This window comes from Zootermopsis nevadensis, unplaced genomic scaffold, assembly GCF_977971745.1.
Source record: "Zootermopsis nevadensis isolate Lab colony 2312 unplaced genomic scaffold, Znev_1.0 Znev_ptg000012l, whole genome shotgun sequence".
NCBI lineage: Eukaryota > Metazoa > Arthropoda > Insecta > Blattodea > Termopsidae > Zootermopsis > Zootermopsis nevadensis.
In genome coordinates, this window is record NW_028259144.1 from 9,794,744 (window position 1) to 9,811,347 (window position 16,604).

General features: G+C 36.0%; 1 protein-coding gene across 3 annotated transcripts in view; it reads left to right on the forward strand.

Moving 5' to 3' along the window:
- The window catches only part of LOC110827656 (cell adhesion molecule 1), a 474,923-nt gene that overhangs the window by 96,266 nt on the left and 362,053 nt on the right, over positions 1–16,604 (forward strand). The window lies entirely within an intron of this gene.

The following is a 16,604-nucleotide window of genomic DNA, read 5'->3' on the forward strand; positions in this document are numbered from 1 at the left end:
CACAAGAGTCTGTCTGTCTGTTGAAGAGAAATCTATAAAATCAAGACGAAAACCATTTTAGAATTTTTTGAGATGAATGTAAGTGTTGTGACAGATAAATTTATGAATAGGGAAAAGAGGAAGCAAGGCGTTTTTTATGAATTAAGGGCAGTCAATATTGTACAATATTTCGGTGTATATAAAACAATAGAACGTCATCTTGAAATAAGGGAGGCAGGTTTACCAAATTAATCACAGGCCTGTGTAGGCAGTCTGGGACAAGAAACTAAGTACACTGTTGAAGTACAATGGTGATAGGCGCTCTAGGCAAAATAAACTATGAACTACCCCTTTTTATAATGATACTTGTAAGGAAATAAAATACAGTTGTACCGAGAAAGGGAACTTATTACACTAATGTAAAAGACGGCAATTAACATTCAGCTCTAGTTGATGATTCGTGAAATTAGCAAGAAGTCAAAACTAATACTAAATTAATAAATAAGTCCTTCACTGATGACAAACACGCACAAGAGAAAATAAATAAAAGTATTGGCACTATTTGTACTGAATTTTGTATTCATTCGAATTTCATGTTATGCAGCCCCGCAAAACTTGTTAAAATCATGGTATAAATAATATTCAACTATACAGCTTTTATATTAATGTTTTGTTCGTTTCACAATACTACTCAATGTTTCGGTCTAACCTAGTCCATCTTCAGGGTAATTTATTATACAAATATGTCAGGTACATAACTCCTGTTATTTTGATATTATATATGAAGAAGATACATTGGCCTCCATTTTTCTTCAACATGCACAGTTACTAAGTGTACTCGTACAAAATAAATCGTTCTAGTTAACAGTGACAAATTATTTCACATTACGTTTTAAACCATTTTTACAGTTGCGAATGAAACAAAACCGATATTCGACCATAAATGCATTTATTATTTAATTAAATTACCATAGAAACATACCCTTCAGTTATCTTCATAAGGGTGTTAAAGGCTTGCTTAGCTTACTTGCCAATTTATATTATGTAAAATATAAGAAAATATTCGAACAATTTTTTTGTAACTCTTTTAAAATTTTATGTTTTTTTCACAGGTCTAATGCAAAGCCTGTTATATACTTGTTTTATAATTTTAATAATTTAAATTTTGATTTATCATAAGCCGCACACATTTCAATAAAACCTTACGAGACATCTTTAGACGGTCTAGGTTGGACCAAAACATTTTTGGTTTTGTGAAAAGAACAATACTTTAACATAAATGCTGTGTAGGCTGATACTATCTATATCACTACTCTAATGTAACTATTACATGCCAGGATTCCCTCAATAAAGATTCCTTAATAAAGTCTCTTGTGTTGGTCTTCTTTCAAGCGCTTGATATGTAAATTTAGTGATACTGAAATGTATGCTGTGCATTAACCGACTAAAAGCCAGTTGCCTGTTTTATTGTATTTTATTTACTGTTTGTAAGAACTCTGTAATTGATTATAGTCACGATCAGAAATAGACATTTAATAAAACATTAGATGAAGGAAGAAACAATTCTAAAGCGCACGAGATACTGCAATAATGTGTATCAGGCCCAAAGTGAGGTGTTTAGCATTGTTTAGTGAGGGCTGATTTTGTAAGATTTCGTACTAATGTCCACGCGGCATGACATCTTTAAGTTTGCACCTTGAAGTTAAAAACAAAGTAGAAATGAAAGAATGCAAACAACTAAAATGAAAAGAGGAAAAAATACAAACCTGCTGGAATATTTGGTGGATGATAATGTTCACTTTTAGAGAAAGAAAAACAATGGTAACATTCAATTTACGTTTATTATTTTGGTCCATTTGACTAATTTGTAATACGTGTCTTTTCACGAATGGTACATGCACGCTCAATGTTATTAGGGTTATAGCTTAGTATAAGATCAGGCCCATTGATTCGGAGAACTTTATTCAGAATGATCACCAGAGATGAACACGTGGAAACGTTGATAGTTTATGATACGTTCAATTCAAATACTAGCGAAGCGCAACACGTCAATCGGCAAATATATCCAGAGGGGAGGCTTTCTAGTGTGAGTAAATTTTCTAGAGTCGAGAGACGACTGTGTGACACACTGGAATGCTCGAAAGGGCTTGTGTGGCGGCAGACGGCTCCAGTTACAAGTGGCAATATCGAAGAAGAGGTGTTAGACGCTGGTATTGAAAATCTCACACCACCACCTGATTCGTGGCTCAACAGGTGGGCATCAGTAAGTTATCTCTTGTTAAAATTTCTGAAGAAGAATAAATTGTATTCTTATCACCTCCAGCGGTATCAGGAAAATCATGGGGCAAGTTTCGGTGATCTAGTGGCCGCTGCATCTGCTGACTGCTCACAGTGAATTATTCTTGTTTCTTTTCTCACATGACTTAAAGTTTCCTAAAAATGACACTGTTAATCGACATAGCATGTCTCACTGGACTGTTGGTAATCCACACTGGAGACGTGAGACAGCAGGGGTATAAATGTGTGGTGAGGGTCTAAGCAGACGGGAGATGGCTTTCTGTTGAAACACCTGAGAATTTATTTTTATTTGTGGTAAGATTAGATTGAAATCAAACACTGTTGAATATGATTATGGAATTACTAATGTAATGAATTATTACCCAAGTAAGTTAAGATATTCATATATGAAATTTGTCGCAAGTATTTATTAAAGAAAAAAAACAAATAAATGTTTACACGCTTATGCAAAGTGGTTTTTAAAATTGTCCACTCTGGGTGAAATTGAAATTATTTTACAACTTTTTATAGAATTCTCTACGAAATTTAATAGAATGTTGTTTATTATTATTTTCGAGTTTTGCGTACGGACAGGCAAACAAACGGATTAACCGATTTAATATGTTAGTAATGCGTCAAAATTTATACGTACAGAATCAGGTAACCTAATGTCAACTTACAACATCGACAGACTGATGAAAAGAATTATGAAGACTGGTGGCTGTATTTTTTGCATTCGTTTGAGGAATTTAGTTTTATGCTACACACTTTCAGATCTCATTGTTTCTTCCTCTCGTATTCTCCTCTCAAAATTATGGATTGTATCCAGAAAGAAGACAACTGAAATACGTCAGTTCGTACGAATAAATTGTATTTAATTAAAGGGAAAATATAAATCTTGAATTTATGGACTGAAAGTTTCAGCAACTACAGTAGCTTTGTGGCAAGGCATCAGAAAATAATTTCTGCTTGCGTTTCATTGCCGCTTGGCTTGAGCCTTGGGTATTAGATATTTTAATTTTCTTTGTATTATAGTTTATTAATCTGAGTAATTCCTTCTTTATGAAGTCAAAAGAAAATGAAAATATCTGAAGTATGGTTTCCTAACAAATTGAGTTTTGCAGCTCGTATGTATCATTTCTTAATCCCGTGTTTACTCTTGCACCTTTTACTTCCTATAGATTCCTCGTTTTGTTTCCTCTGTCATAATTCTGAAGGGGAAATAAATTATGTCCTTCCTCGTGGTCTGCTCGCGTTGCCCAATGTATTATTTCTATCGATTTCTTTCGGAGGAACGTTAGAAAGGAAGTTGACCCTGAAGATGGAGACAATATTTTCCACCGAAACGCTGATAAAAGCCGGAAGACTACAGGATATATGCACCCAGAATACCACAGTTAAGCGGTTTACATTACCGATATCACTTTATATTATTAATGTCACCGTCGGCGGGTGGGGAATTGGATCGAAATTGATCGATTGTAAACGTTGGCTTTAATGCAAGGGTCGGAATTATTTACTGTACTAGTATATAGAATAGCTTCCTGCAAATGGACATTCAGTTATATAAATTCATTTTTATTAAAACATCCCTATCTCGGTGTTGCGTAGTAATCTTACGGTGGCTGAATTTTTGCCTTGAAATAGAACACTGTTGTTTCCTCCAGCACGGGACAATTTATTATTCCGTACTACGTAACCTTTGCAATTGATACACCACATTTGTGATAATGCAATTTAATTGGAATTATGAAGCGGATATTAATTCTAAAACATTGAAACCCACTCTTGAGTCGTTGATATGTGAATTTTTTGATTTTAGCCCATATGTATTCCCTAAGAATTAATACAACTATTTTTATAATTTATCGGTGAGTATCGTCGACATTTTATAATAATTTCGACGAATTTTAGATATAAAACATGACCAAAGCAGTTGAATGCTTGATGAGAAAAGCATCTTGTGGATTAAGGATAGAATCGGCTTGGCAGGAATAATGTCCGATTCTACCGCCAGAATCAACGCTGGAAAAAAAGAACTGCTCTAATTGCTTTCCTTAATAGGAACTATACGTTTGGTCGTTCTGTTGGAGAAGAAATTCAAATTTTATAAGAAGGAAATGAATTATTTAAGATTAGTTGAAAGACGCAAAATAGCAAACTCTACGTGACACGACAAAAATCTCCAAAAATCGGGCTTCTGATATGCATCCTCGAACATGTTATAATCCATGTCTATAAATGAGCACCATACGCGAATTTGTACTACGCCATCTGGGTCCGTTGTCTAGTGAATTTATTTTGATATAATGGACTGTGTAGGTTAATTTAATTAGAATTTACATTTTACGATTGTTTCCCGAGTTTTGTCCATACATACAGTCGGAACTGATTAATTACAGCGTCAAACTCTGGTAGGTGAAATGTGTTTCAGATAAATAATTCTGTTATGAGCAGAAATGACAACCAGAGATTAATATTATTATTGTGTAGGCGTTTTACGTATTTCGCCTCACCAGCCTGTGCTCTACTTCTGTCTCTATCTTAGGCGGCTGTCTTTTGTTTTGAACATGGATTCAGAGTAAATTAATACCTTTCGGTATAATTTCGTACCAACTAGGGAAATTACAGATTCGAAATGCTTGCAAATTGAACGCAAAACGTTAATTGCTATGACGATAATTTACGAGTGATGGTTATAAGATTAAGGTCGATTCCTTAGAACGCAGATATTTATCGCAAGAAGTATGTTACGATTTCGTATTGCCTCAAGCGGTAATAACGATTTAAGATCCAAAATACGAGGTACTTGTCACTTTACTGAGAGAAGATTAGAAGTCAGTTTCTGTTCTCACATTATGAATTACTCCATGCGATGCAGACAGCAATGCGCAGTGAAATATATTTCCTTCATGCAATGTTTATCAGGATTTTTTTTTGGCTAGGTGCTTTTTCCGCGTCCACAGCGAAATATTGGCTGTTTTCTATAATGTGTCTGCTTCGAATCGCAGTGTGTATTTTATCTGGTAAGATGCGTGCATTCGAATTATTTTTCTTGAGGCCCATTGAAGAAAGATCAGTTCGTCAGCTCGTTGCAGACTCTAGGGGCTGTTTGATTTCCTGAACGTCAACTGTCTCAGCGGGAACACTTTGTGGCTTCTCCCCCTTTAAGAGGCTACTTGAATATTGACTTACGTTGAAGTGGACCACAACAGCTTCCTTCCTACTCCACCTCAATTATCGAACGGTGTGGCGTGCTGAGAACTAGTTCCGAGAGAGAAAATATATCGTGGCTTATGACTTTTCACGTTTTTATTCTGGCAGTGTGTTTGTCCTCCATCATCTCCGATTCGCCATTTATTACAATAATTCTGCGTCTTTATACAACGTAGAAACTCCTAACTAATTTAACAGTAACCGAGTCCATGGACGCCTACGGTCATTTTAGGGTACAATGAATGTTTAACGTTTCCAATACCAAAGCCTGCTTTCGGATCCGATTTTGACCGAGTTCCAACCATCTTTGTCTAAGAATGATAGTAATGAACCATTCATGACCTCCTCAATTTTACAACTTGTCTTGAAGTCCCAATACGTATTGCGTTCACTGGTGAGTCTGTCTTTGTCTCATTGCAGCTCTTAGGGCATTACAAAAGTTTACACTTAGACAAGATGGTGAAATGCTGATAGTGACCTAGAGAGTTGTGACGTCATATAGTCTTGTAGACGCTTTGAAACATTTCAGAGGAACGAAACGGCTCCATCTTCAGGATTGAGGGTTTGGGTTATAAATTCCTTCGGTCATAATTACAGCCGGCGTTACAACCAATAATACCATAATCGATATAGTTATACTGAATTTATTAATGTGAAACTTTGCTTCACCTTAATGGATGCGCAGAGGTTGATGGAGTTCGAGAACTATGTGAATCAACAGGAAAGCTTCATGGTTTGCACTGTTATGATATAAAATTCCTGTTGTGTTTTTGATATTATAATATTCACTGTACCCATAAACACAACTAATTTTTAATTAACAGTAAATTATTCTAATATATTGGCGAAATGTTAAATCCTAGTCAATATTTTTGATACGACTATAACATAGTGCACCAAACGTTTAACATAGCAATAACTACGTCACGTGAAGGAAATCCACCACAATTAGAACACTGATATAAAATAACTAGGGGAAAATAATTGATTGGAAATAGAACATCAGGGGAAAAATTTGACTTTCGAAGGTTACAAATAAATTAACAGTGTACCATCAGATAGGCCTACGTATTTTGCCACTAAGTGGACAGTTACGTACATTGTATTTGTCAATTAATATAGAGGACATATGATTAGGCTCACTGATAACCACAAATTCAAGATACCACATGAGGAAGAGACTCTACATGTACTAGAGCGCTGTACATTCATTTCAGTAGTCAGGGCAACCAGACACAGGAACACATCACAACAACAGATAACAAATACGACAATATATGGTTACCCACAGATTATTAGAACTAATGTGTACAACACATAATCGCAGCGAATGTAAAGGTTTTCCTAATGTAAACATTCAACTACTATAATGTAATTTTATTACAACGAATGTGCCTATGCACGTAATGAATAATAAAAATAAATGGTTGTATTATTGTAAAACAGTAGGCCTATAACATAATAGATTGTGCAATAGTACTTTAAATTTGTACCGGTATTGATGTAAGTAGTTATGTTTACACTGCTTTTTACTGTGTTTAAATGGTTGGCGCACTTTTTTTTTATTTATGATAAAGGTTAACCAGGAGATGACACTCTGATGTTGAAACATGCGACCAATAAATTAGAGTAAGTGATGTTAACTTTAAGTCAGTGGTGCTGATACTTACAGTAAGGAATATAATATTAATATTTTTTTACTTTTACCAAGTATTTCTAGAGCGATGAAATGAATTAAGCTGAGGTTGTTGATTCAAGGGGGAAATGAGAAATGATTACAATATTTTATTTAAAGCGTGAGAACAAGATACTATTTAGGAGATAGAGGATTAGTAGTAAATATAATATTAAAATAGGTCGTAAGGAAGTAGTTGCATTCAGTTGGGTCACGGCAACCTCTTGTGACAGACGTAATTAACTTTCGAGAAACAGTTTTAGATAAATAAGTATGGTTAATACATACCAGGATCGTAATAAGCGGTTACCATTTATTTATTTTAGGTTCCAAATATAGTGTCTCTGTGCAATTGTTTTCCTTGTCTTCCTTTCCTATAAAGACAGTCGTTCGGAGAGCATCTGTTTCAGAGTTTGTGCGCTAGATTTATATTGGTAGTGAGAGGTAAAGCATTGGATTGTACTGTCGATGTTCTGCTTTATCCTGGCACGTCGCTTTCGATGTGGAATTACCTGCCAGCTTTACAGTAATTAAATTGCTATCTGTGTAGATTACCACGGGATGAATAGGCCCTATAAGCTATCACCAAATTGTTTGTTATTGGTGAGATGGTTTGCATTGTGTTTTGTGATGGCCCTTCTGACGAGTAACCACCTCTTCACCACATCGCTGTGACGGAACGCAAGCGAGCCATCGAGTCAGTAACCAGCGGTCCATGACAAGTATTTACGATTTGTTATACGCAAAGAATGTCTTGAAGGAATCTGGCATGGGTCTGGGGATATTAGATATCGAGAAACTTGAAGCCATGTTACGACGGGCAAAAAATTTATTTCACAAGAAGGAAACGATAAATGTAAATAAAATTTTAATGTAAAAACTCTCCGAGTGGAAAACTGTGTCTTAAGATAGCATTCATCAACCTATGGTACGCGAACTAAGCAAGAAAATCAAAAGTTAATATTAATGTAAATAACAGTTTTCCCTGAACACATTTGGTTAGTGGTACGTTTAATGTGTTAAATAGAATTAGTGGTACGCCAGTGAAAAGGGTTGAGAACCCCTGTCTTAAGAGATACAAGCCTAGCATAGAAGCGTATTTTGGAGAAATAAATTATAAGAACGTGAATTATATTGGCCGAACGAAGGCAATTGACTATTTTCAAGGTACTTGAAACTTGAGGTTTTCGCTTTATTGAAGCTTCAGCTCTGAAGTTGGAGGCAGAATGTTCCTCCAAAATTTTAGTACTTATGTTTATACACAGTGACCTATATGTCATTACACTTCTGATAAACCTCCAAATAAAAACTAAGTATTACACCAGCTGAATATTGCTATAATAAACTACTGACTATAAGAAAAGCATATAAACCATTATTAAACAGGTACAAAGAAAAATAAACCATGCAGTGTATGTTTGTTTTATGAATAAGGGAATAATTATAATTAGCTTAGTTTATAATTCTCAGTGAACAAAGCTACCTGCTATATAAGAAACAGCCTTCAGTGTCTCGTTCGTTATGAATTGAAAATATAATAACATTCCGCTAAACGATGGTGGCTGGAGACTCCAGTCTGCAGTAGAAGTAAGATAAGCAAACGAAATCCTTGACGGATTATGAAATTTAAGATAACTTTATCAAGTCTCAATAATGAATTGTACCAACAGCATTTGGAACCGGCCGGCTTGGCCATGTGTTCTGTCTCCTATGATGAGCGAAGAGCACTGTCTGTCTGTCTGTCTGTCGCGTCTTCCAGCAGAAGAGATCGTGTTATATTCTATCAGTGGTATTGCGAACTACAGTTCTGTCACATTCTTGAGAACTGCTGATAGAATTTTCATGAAGTTCAGAATGGAGGTTATGGCGATAGAGGGCAGTCGAAACTCTACTTCTTAACTTCCTACAGTCGGTAACGCAAACGTGACGGATGCTTAAGTTCCTGAGGTGGATGATACTCTGCCATTACGCACTTACCCGTAATCCTATGCGAGAAGTGATGACATCTTTCGAAAATGGCTGAACGAATTTTCATAAAACTTGCTATTGACATTGTGCCATTATCAATTAAATAATTTCGACGACCGTCTATTGAGGGACATAATGTAACATTTCAATCTGACTCGTTTCTAATCTGACTTATAGAATTAAAATGTATTAAGGCAATGTAAACTGGTTTTGAATTTATACGTCAAGCAGACATTTGATCAAGGACCATGTTGCTAGTTTAAAGTTTGCGTACATTATGGCTTTGCGTTACGTTACCTGTCTCTCGAATAATAATACGCATTAAGTTGCGTAATAAACTCCAAGCTCCATACGACGTTGATGTTATCATCACGAGTTTTACTTCCTGTTGTATAAACAAGAAAACTTGGGTTTTCAGCGATCAATCCGGAACTGTCGAACAGTGGGTTTTGTCACGCCTTATAGGAGTGGCGTTGTGGAAATTTTGTGTCAGGCTACAGTTTGGTAATGTTTTGTTGTATAAACCATGCCAGTGTACAACTTTTTTTCTATACCAAGTTGGTACATCGGACATATCCTTAAGTACGCAAAGCATACTCTACGAAAAATATCTCCAAGCTTGAGTTACGTCACAGCAAGAGTAGAAGCGATTATGGAAGGGGGAAGCAGCTGTCGCATAGATTTCTGTCCCTCCTTCCCTTTTAAATCGGCAGGCTGGCCAACGCACGTGTAACGATCAACGAAAGTCGGAGATATCTTGCGACAAATATGCTAGCGGTGGTCTTACTGCTGCGTAGACGTCCTTGAAGAATTATGTTTTAGAGTATACAGTTTCTCTCAGGAGTGGGCGTCTGAAAATGACTAATTTCTCGACGTCATGTTCTTAACAGCCGAAGAATGTGGTTTTAAAAAGTCAAGTGGTTCACGGATTTGTTGGGACACGAAAAGTCTAGTGGTGAAGGAGATCCACTTATTGTGTCGCTCACAATGAGAATCAAGTTGCCACAAGTTTACAAATCGAGACGACTTCCAGTAGAGGTGTACTGTAGACGTGGAACTGTGTTGGATTTGTATGACAGAAGAGAATTTTCATCGACAAAAGAAAACAGAGTTTTGAGGTCAAGGATAATTACGATACCAAGGCTTGAGATCTACAACTTTAAGAATACTGAAGAGTTTTTGACTCAGATATAAAACAATAACGACGGATGTAATATCGATGGAGATATGTGGCATAGTTATTGCTTGGATGATATTTGTACGTAATTTGCATCAAATAAGTGTATCTGTCGATAAGTGCACGGAGTTTTTATACACATGGATAACTCGAAACCACGTTAAATTACATCTGGCAAGATTCCAAATGTAATAGCAGGCGTAAAGTTCCCGAAGAGAAAGGAAGCCGGCTTATTATAAGTCATGTACGTTCCGCTTTTTAAGGTTTTGTAGTATGAAACAAGTGGGTGTTTGGATCGAAATCACAAGAGACTGTCAGTAGAAATGGCGGTCGACACACTGACTTATGGTTTTTGAAGACGTTTATAAATTAGTCTTAAGAGAAAAAGAAATCGTGTGCAATGGAAAGTACCATTCGGTTACTTGGAACAAACCGACCAACACTTCGCTAAGAAGCAATATATAATTTCGAAAAAAAGAACAAGTATCGAACTTTTAAAATGTGCGCTTCCTTCCAAACACCACACAAAGATATATGAGCTAGATTAACTGGCTAACGAAAAGGCATCAGGTGATAAAAATCCTATGTTGTCAATGACAATGTTATTCTGTATAACTAACTGATGTGGTCTGGACTAAAATGGAAAAGTCCTAAAACAAAATAATAAAGTTTTCACAACTCACTAACTAATAGCCTAACAAGGTGACACGAGGAGACTGGACTTCAGCTTAGGACATGAAGAAAATTTTAAAGAGAGAAATTTGGAAACAGATGACACTGGACGAAATACCTAGATCACGTCAATCAACTTTCCCACACCACGTTCCTTTAACACACATCATAATATTACCCTCCTATTACCCATAGTGTCCCAGTAACCTCTTCAATTCTAGGTGTGATACTAATTCGCTTTATGCACTTTTCATCTCACCATGCAAGCATATCATTCTCCATTTGGTAACAGCATTAATATTTGGTGAAAGTAAGAATTAGGCTGTCACTGTGTAATATTATCCACCCTCTTCCTACGTACGACTCTTGTTATACGCGGGGTTAGATTTCCTGCTAATCGAGACGTATAATGAAGACAATGTAAAACGGCAAATGAGAGTCGTCAGTGTTATAGCAGGCATAACCAAGTTAAATACGCGGAAGAACTTCACCCAATCTTACCTCGCCGCACATATCAGCAGGACAGCGCTTTTAGCTTTGGTACGCTGCGAGTTCTGAGCTGTTTTCACTCGTCTGTGCATAGCTGTTCGTGCTGCAACGTTGTACGACGTTTCTTCTGTGACCTTAAAGCATGAAATTTTGATATGGATTACTGAGATGAAGTAGGTGAGGGTAGAGGTGACCCATAGGAGCTTTTTAAAGTGTGGCACGCTGTCCAGCTCAGCTTGAAGGCGCGGATGAAATATAAGCTAAAGCGAGCCTTGTGGTGATACTGAAGTAAAATGACGATAGCGGGTCCGCATGTAACGAGAATCACCTGTACACGGTCTGTCGTTATTATTTGTTTAATAAAATGAACGACATTAAATTTTGGTCTAATTGAGTCGCATAAAATGTATGTGTAATATTTTAGCTCGGAAACAGTACTGAAATTCTAACTGTTCTTTCCCGGATATTGGGTAAACGTTAACAGAGTCTTTTAATATTAAAAGGTGACTGACGCAGATGGATCCGACTTGAAAATTCACTTATGATGTAGACAGTACAGCTCCTGTTGATTTGCTTTCATCGTGTTACTTCGTGGTACTACGACATTAGCGCAGTGGTAATTTACAAGTTCTGTGTATTTGATGTTGGGGCCATAAGCAAAACCGGTCTAGTGCGCTGTGTAACATTGTATTTACTAATTTAATGGTGGAGAAATGTTGTCCGATAACATCACATTTTCTCTTACCCATAATTCTGCTTTCAAGTTGGACGAGTTATATTTTACGCATTTCTCCAGTTCACAGTTAAAGGAGTAATTTTACGTTAATGCTTCACAATTATGACGTTAGGAAAACTTAGTTCTTAACATTAAACCAAATGTTAAGATGAATTGCTACTTTAATTGTTCCATATTTTACTGAATTAATGGCGATGTAATCTAAAGTTATTGCCTCGTATCGTGTTAGAATGTGACTTATATGTATGGTCCTTTAAAATGTGAAACTGCGCAGTTAGCCTGATATTTTAGACACCATAAAGGCTTCTGGTGTGTTCCTGACTGAGGCGTTTAGTGATTTACTTTAGAACCGACAGGTGAATCATGGGATATTGCTTTCAAATTCTTTACCACTTTCTCTTATAAATTCTTTTTGTAATTTAATTTGTCGTTGATAGATTAAAGTGAAATAATCACATATCCACGGTTATTCTTACTGAAGTTTCATAACTTTAAACCATTTTCAATTAACGTTTTTCTTTAGATATACATTTAGTCGGCTCTCGAAAAGTATACATCTGCCTTTAATTACGCTTAACCTGGTGGATGAGATTAATCAGCAGTCTATTTCCTGACCAGTATTGCCCGGATTGCTAAAAGTAAGTAGCTTATACTTTGTAGATTTTTATAGAAATGTAGGGTTCAGCCTGTCAAAATTTACTTGCCTGTTTAATATATTAATAAACATCTTTTTCATGTTGAAAGTTCTGCCGCAATTATTTTTATTTAACGAGGAGGATTTTGTAGTTTTAAATAATAAAACAATGTTAACATAGGATGTACTTTTATTGATCTTTATCCTTGATTCAAATTGGTGCAGTGTTACTAATTGTACATTCATAGCCTGAGGTTTAGGCAGTTGGAAGTTAATTACATATTTCTGATTAGGCATATCACGCGAGAAAAATAGTATCCTCATTCAATTCTGTAACTTTCTTTACTCAACAGGCCTATATTTAAGCGTTTCAGTCAACTATCAATATTTCCTGGTCGGTAATGTCAGTCATTTTATATACGATACACCATGGAAACGCAGGCCAGCAATAATTATAGTACAGACATGAAATTAGAACCAGATACACCCCCGTGTTATAATCCCTCTACGGCTCCGCCCTGACATTAAGTTAAGGTCACCCTGGTTGCTAGGCCGCCCCTCACGCCATTGACGCTAAAGCTGTACGTGTGTGAACATGAGTTATTCACGAGCAGAATGTCGTGGTAGAAATGCCTATCGTTATAAAGATATGCTGATTGAGGCAAGACTACGCCGACTAATAACATTACAGGGCGCAAGGACGTAATGTGGTCGGGAAAAGCTCTTTTGTAAGTCCTTCGTAAGGAATAAAAGCTAAAAAAGAACCCGCTTATCTTCTTGAATTTTTGTCTCCAGAGCTTACGAATACATAACTTCCTACCCAGTACCTTATATTAGCCCAAATATTACTCCTCATTCATAAATTCAAACGCAGTGTCTTACACTATTTTAAAGTTATTTCCTTCTACACAGCGTCCTACACTATACAAATTTTTGTACAGCGCTGATAAGTAACGTTCATTTCAGTTTAATGAGTTGCTTCTTTACATAATGTACATATCGCGAACCTGATCTTCCTTAAATTTATCTTCGTAGCTGTGATCTTACAAATATTACACAAGTTAAGAAGGTTAAATAAAATGTAACATTAACTCTGTAATTTCATTCAGTGTCTGTTGCCTTCAAAGCAATAGAAGGGCTAAGAATTTGGAAGACAAATTAATATATCTGTGTTTCCGTCGTAGAATTTTGGCTATATGAGAAATTTATAAACAACGACGGAATCATAATCGTAATTGATTTTATGCAGCACCAAACGAAGAATGGAAGAAAATATGACGAAACAATGAAGTTTTAAAGGACCTAAATATGCTTAATGAATTATCTAAAAATATGCAAAAATTGTTTAATTTCTAATGACCAACTGTGTCTAATGCTGTGGAATATAAAAATTTGAGGTTTTGACGGCGGTGAGTCTGAATGTGGCTGTCTTCTGGGTTGTTGCGTCGTGTAGTCTGGTAGATGTTTTCCGACGTTTCAGAGGTTATTGCTGCTACCATCATCAGGACGATGATGATGGAGGCAGCAAGGACCTCTGAAACGTCGGTCAGCTTCGCCAGACTACACGGTGCAACAACCCAGAAGACAGCCATATAGTGCTGATATATTTCAACTAGAAAACAGAAATTAGAAATATCGAACTGATTCAGCCATCTTCAGTCTGCATTAGAAGAATTCAACGTGACGGTTAAAGTAGGGTTACTGGAATCAGAACTCGTATCGGGCTGCGCCTTGAAACGAAACCGCCTGTGGGAACGATGTGTTGCCATCCTCTTGAAATGACGATGTGCATTTATGGTAAAATGATGGAAATCGTCACAAAAAGGGGTGTGAGCAAGACGACAAGTTTCACGTAGGTGTGGCAACGTGAGAAAGAATTCCGATGCCTCAAGTTAGAAGAGAAAATGGCCAAGAGTGAGAAAAATTGAACAAAGGGAACATATAATTGAAAAATCAATACAGTGAACCCGAAGTTTGAAGTGAACAGGTGCATTAGTGAGGCTGTGACCTGACGACAGATTTGAATGTCAAGCTGCAGGACCGGTTTATCAATAAAAGAGTTTCGTTTAGACTGATCACTGAAATGAGGACCGAAAGGTTAAGAAGATTTGCATTAGTAACGAAGCTAACACGTTTCAAATTCTTTCCCTTCTAGAATGAAATTTACTTCTGTAACTTAATTGTTTGACATTTGGTGCACGAATATTAAATATAATATTTTTATTTACTTAATTCATTCTTCTGTGGATAACAGTTACGTTGGAGTACGTGCATTGTTATGATGTATGCCCACATATTCTTTTAGTGCAAAGAGATTTGTTTAAATTTGATGGGAGTGATTTATTTAGAATCTTCCTTACTTCTTTCTTCTTTAATTTCATTGTTCCTTTAGTACCTTTATGTACTTTACATATACTTACAAAATGTGCCTAAAGTAGCAGCACTTCAAAATAGAACAATTTATTATGTAGTGCCATGAAAAGAACTTGTTTACTAGTGCATAAGAGACACAATCGTGTATCTACATCCTACTGTATAAGCAGAATGTGCCGCGAAATATCTCATAAACGTCGGTCGGCTGTTCATTGGCGTGTTTCAAATAATGTATATTTATAGTCAGAATAAAGTACAATCAAGCTTATGTATTTCATGTTGGATACAAACAAATAATAATCTGATGAAATATTGGTCGAGTCAGAATTATTTTATTGCTTGTATTAATAAACATGTTACAGAGTGTATGTATTAATTTAGTTTTCACTTGTTTTAGTGTTTAATGTTTCGTGTATTTATTGTATCTTCTTGTACGCACTCCTGTAGGTGTTGAGTTAGCATGTTAAAATAAAGTATTAAGCTGAATTTTAAGGAAATTAGTATTTTGCTATTTTATTGTCGAAAATGAATTATTTTATAAAAACGCCTGCAAAATTTGTGTGCCTTAATTCATTTTGGGGGGGCAGAACCTCGATTTATTGGCGTCGGCTTTTTGGTAAATGTTGAATTATAAACAACACTTCATGACTATTTTGTAAGTATGTTCATGTCCTGTTTTCGTACCAAATTTTAAATTTATAGCTTTAGTGTTTTATTAGTTTTTATATAAATCCAAAATCTAAGTAGAGGTGTCTTGCAGCCGCCATGCTTTCTTTCACATTCCAAAAAGATTACTTCAACAAATGTGTAATATTTTTGACCATTTATAATTTCACAATCCTTTGTGCGTTTTCAATTTTGTTATTATAGCTCTGACGTCATAAGTTTATTTTCCATGTTTGCCCTGATGTAAGGAAATTAAAACGAACGAGGATGAGGTGGTCTCTACTGTAATTACGTTTTACAAAGTTTCACACAGTTCGGTCAGCGTGGTTTCAAAGGTGAAAGAGGAAGGACACAGGCGAAGATTTTGTAAACCCAATTTTCTTATAAAATAGTAACATGCGCTCAAAATGGAGAGGTTCTATTTAACATCAGCGGGCGATGAGTTCTTCACGCCCTTGTATAGAGTTAACTGATCTCTTGAGTTTAGTTAATGTAGACCAAAGTCGTGTAACATGTCTGTTACATTAGAACTAGAAGGAGATGTTGGTTATTTTACCAAGCGGCCGAAGGATACTAGGTACTGATTTTAGATCTTATAAAACCGGGTGTCCCGAAAAAGGTATACACACATTCAACACATATATACACACACAATGAATTTGCATTGCTCGAAACTCAATCGACAATCTGCCATTTTGCTTACCTGAATCAAAATAAAGATATTGCGGTGCCATCCATTAAG